The sequence below is a fragment of the Coffea eugenioides genome, chromosome 3 (assembly GCF_003713205.1).
Source record: "Coffea eugenioides isolate CCC68of chromosome 3, Ceug_1.0, whole genome shotgun sequence".
NCBI lineage: Eukaryota > Viridiplantae > Streptophyta > Magnoliopsida > Gentianales > Rubiaceae > Coffea > Coffea eugenioides.
Window position 1 is genome coordinate 19366640 of NC_040037.1, and position 4684 is coordinate 19371323.

At 35.7% G+C, this 4684-nt stretch overlaps 1 non-coding gene across 1 annotated transcript; it reads right to left on the reverse strand.

Moving 5' to 3' along the window:
- Positions 1 to 4084: 4084 nt before the first annotated feature.
- Positions 4085 to 4191, reverse strand: LOC113767269. The gene has a single exon (XR_003467982.1). It is a non-coding gene; the product is annotated as a small nucleolar RNA R71 (small nucleolar RNA).
- Between the last annotated feature and the right edge of the window lie 493 nt (positions 4192 to 4684).

The following is a 4684-nucleotide window of genomic DNA, read 5'->3' on the forward strand; positions in this document are numbered from 1 at the left end:
TGACATTAGTTGCAGATAGTCGCATAAGTACTATTAAGCTCTTCTTAAATACTATTAAGTACTATTAAGAAGTTGGGTTTTCACTCATTGGTGGGATATACTTCAAGAAGTTATGTAGGGGCATCTCGTATTACTGAATAGAGCACCCACTCTAGGTATACAGGCATTCCAGCCTGTTTTAGTAGAAGGACGTGCTGTTTCTTCTGCCTCTTCATGGATATATAGTATTCGCCATTAAACTGCAATTGCAATCAAATTACTTATTCATTCTCTGCATAACCATTACCTTAGTTACTCCTCCACGTTGAACGAATGGCTATGGCCATTTCTCTCTTGTGCTTTTGTTAGGCTTCATATATATCACGGGTCTCTAAAATCAAATTAACTTCTTTTGTGATATTTGGATGCAGGTATGGCTTCTCTTTTTAATTGAGGTGAGTTCATTGATGATTGTTAATGGGAGCACAAAAGTTGTCCAAGTGTTGATCCTGTTGCTAGAATTCGAGCATGGTGAAATGTCCTCTATTACGTTCGTTTCAGTGAAGTCAAAGGGATCAATTTCTCAAATTCCTAGGGTTTTCAAGTTCACGATTTTGCAAAACCAAGCTTCAAATCAAGACTTTGAAGATGTTGATGGGAAATCCGTGCCCAAAACCCTAATTCATGAAGCAGATCAAGGAGCAGATACTTTACTAAGTTGGCATTGTCTATTTCTCTTAGGAGCATTTGATAAAAGTGAAATATAAAAATTGAAATTTGATTCCATTAAATTATTGAATTGTTAAGTATTAAATCAAATACATTTGAGTGTATATCACATTATCACTTATTTTTTAGAGTAAGTTTTACCTAGGAAATTTGGTATCACTGAATTAATTTAGATGTTCAATTTTTTTTATCAAATATGTCTGAAAATATTAAGATCTGAATCCATTATATTTAAATGCTAAATTGGGTTATCAAATAGGACCTTAATTTCTTAGTTATTTAGTCGATTGTGTTAATAATAAATTGTGCCAGCTTGCATGTAAGTTGGAACCACATAGTTGTGGTTTTAATTGAGTTGTTTTGGGCCTTTTAGGTTAATAAAATAATTTGGTCAGTTTAAAACTTAAGTTGGGCCTTAATTAGTTAGTTCTTAGTTGGTTAGTTAAGTAGTTAAGTTTTGGCCCTTTTGGATTTGTACTTTAGCTATAAATAGTCGAACTCTTTGCTTTGATTAATAAAGACAATAGAGCGAACCAATTTTCCAACATTAAACATGCCTGTTTCCTTCTTGCCTTCTTTATGAGCCATCCTTGAACACCTTAAAGTGGTGCTAAGGCGCTTATCGACTTATTAATCAAATAGTCACTTTGATTCTGGCGTCATCTACCAATCAAATGTTCTTGAGCCATTCCTTGAGCATTTTGATTTCCGCTGTCTAAACCTTGATATCCATTCTAGATCCTCGGGGCTTGTGGTGCTACAAGTTATATTTGAAATAAGGAGAAGAATGTATCAGCTGGTATTAGAGTTAGTTGAAGGTATCAAAGTTATATCTCTTTTAGTTTTCTTGTTGGTGTCTTTGTCGTTCTTATTCTAGAGTTCTAGGGTTTTGTCTTTTGAGTCAAAAAAAAAAAAGAAGTTACTAGTCATTCATAGTACTGTTCATCCGTGTTATTGTTCATCTCGAAAAAAAATTATGTTTAAAGTATTTCTTGGAAATCCAAAGTTCTTACCTAGGTGATAAGTGAATATTTAACGTACATTTTGTATGAATTTGGCATGAATTTTTGGTATGTTTTGAGAAGATTAAAGCCATATTTAAACTCTTTTGGTGATAATTGCTTAAATATTGTTTAAGAGTTAAGAAATTGATAAATGAGTGATTAATGCGTAATTTTGTGAAATTGTGAAGGTAATTGATGTATGAAATTCATGCACAAGTTGAAAGAAATGTCAGGGTCATCCAGAGGACAAAGTACACAAGAAAGTGGGAGCAAAAATGTAGAAAAAGGGAAGAAGTGAAAAACTGGAAAAATGCTCAACACGGATCCGAGGTCGGATCCGTGTGTACAAGAGGGATCCGACCCCTCGTCTGTACTTCTGGCGGAGTGTATCCGAGGTCAGGCCGATCCGACCTCGGATCCATCATGGGAAGGCCTCGGATCCTATAATCCGAGCTCGGATCCATTATCACTCCTCGGATCCGAAGCTCGGATCTGTCTCTCTCCTCAACAAGTGGCACAGCCGTTTTTCTTTACCTTTCTCACAACTTTTACAGCTATTTTGAGGGACAGAAATCGGTGGCACATGCTTCTGCAATAAAAGAGAAGACCAAATGAGTGTGGACAAAAGGAACATCATATCTTTGACTTCTTTTTACAAAATCTAAGTGGAGGAAATTATGAAGTGAGAGGAATGAAATTTCTACCACCTTTTATGCAGAAACACAAGGGAGAAGCAAGGATAACCATACGTAGCTAGTTTTCCTTCTTGCAACAAGTTTTCTCTCTAGATAGGAGTACTCGGAGAAGCATTTTTTGGAGAGTTTTCACTTGTAATCATATTGTGCAAGAACATAGCAGGAATTGGAGAGCTTCACCTTCAATTGGCTAAGCTTTCTTTTATCTTTCTTATACTTGTACTTTATGATGTTTTGCATTAATAAACTTGTGAATTTGATTGTTAAATCATTCATGAGTAGCTAAACTCCTTCATCTAGGGAGTAGATGAAACTTATGGCTAAATAATACTAATTGAATGTGATTTACACTTGTTATATCTTGAGTTAACTTGTCTACTGGTGTAGCTGTGATTTCTTGTTATTGATTGATCACCAATAACTTGTTTACAGTTGTTATTGTTCAATGAGAATTGGTAATAACAATGGAAACACATGAGTAGAGCTTGAGTTGTATGTTCATGAAAATAGAAATACACTTAAGTGGATTACTTAGTATTTCATGAATTAAAACAGAGTTGTAGTAGTATTTCACCATGGAAATAGGGAAATCTATATTGCTCTAAGCCATTTCATCATGGAAATGAGACTTGGTAATCTTGGAAATAAATCTCTGGTTAAGCAAGAATAATAGCAAGAAGTAAATCCATTTATTTGTGTAGTTTATGCCATAAGTGGAATCTACATCCCTAGAATCTTCATTAAGTGAAATTTCTCTATTTGCATTCAGCATTTGTTAAACTAGATTTGTATATCAGATGTGTAGATTACAGCATTAGATTTTCTCTGCTCAAAATTAATGGTAAGTCTAAATAATAGAGAGAACAGGGGCTTAGTAATTGTTTAAATTGCTCCTCGTGGGATCGACCCGATACACATCTTGTACTAAAATTTTGACCTGTATACTTGCAGTCCAACGGGTGTAAAATCGGAATTAAACTTGCATTGATACAAAAAGAACCCGTCAAGTTTTTGGCGCCGTTGCCGGGGAGCGGCAATATTAGGGCCTAGTCATCTCTATTAATTTAGACATTTTCATTGTTTTTATCCAAGTTGTTGAATTAAAACTACAAAAATTTCTCTTATTTTTATTTGTAGTGCATGCACCGATCAAATAGAGAAGTTGGACATTTTGATCCTGAAATTGAAAGAACATTGCGGAGACAAAGGAGGAATACACTGCATCAAGAGGAACAAGAGGTTTGGCAGCCAATAGAAGATATCTTGATAGAATTACCATTTGAAGAAGAAATGGCGGAAAATGACCTAAATAGGCGAGTTCTGCGAGATTTTACTATACCGGGAACACAAGGTTCACAAACGAGCATAGCAAGGCCTGCGGTAAATGCTAACAACTTTGAGATTAAACCTTCACTTATCCAAATGGTTCAACAATCTCAATTTGGAGGTAATGCAGTAGAAGATCCTAATACACACTTAGCTACATTCTTGGAAATTTGTGATACAATTAAAATGAATGGAGTTAGTGATGATGCTATAAGGCTAAGATTGTTCCCATTTTCATTGAGAGATAAGGCCAAACTTTGGCTACACTCTCATGCTCCCAATACTTTCACTGGATGGGATGAATTATCAAGAGCATTCTTAAATAAGTATTTTTCACCAGGTAAGACTGCTAAGCTTAGAATGGATATCACTAGTTTTAGCCAATTGGAAGGTGAATCATTATATGAGGCATGGGAAAGGTTTAGAGATCTGCTTCGGAAATGTCCACATCATGGACTGCCGGAGTGGTTAATCATACAAACCTTCTATAATGGTTTAGTTTTTTCTACTAAAACTATGATCGATGCAGCTGCAGGTGGAGCTTTAATGGGTAAAACACCCCAAGAAGCTCATAATTTGATAGAAGAAATGGCAGCAAATAACTACCAATGGGCCAATGAGAGAGGTAATGCAAGACGTCACGCAGGTATGATAGAAATGGACACTCTTAATATGCTGAGTGCTCAAATGAATAATGTGATGAAATTGCTAAGTAGACAAGGTCCAAGCTCATCTAATGCACATGTAGCATGCTGTTCTGTATGTGGAGGTGAACATGATACTAATGAGTGTGTTGATTCTGAACAGGTACAATTCGTCAATAATTACAATCGTAATGCTCAAAATAACCCCTACTCAAATACTTACAATCCGGGGTGGAGAAATCATCCAAACTTTGGATGGAAGGATCAAGGAAATCAACCAAGGCCAACCAATCCACCGGGATTTCAA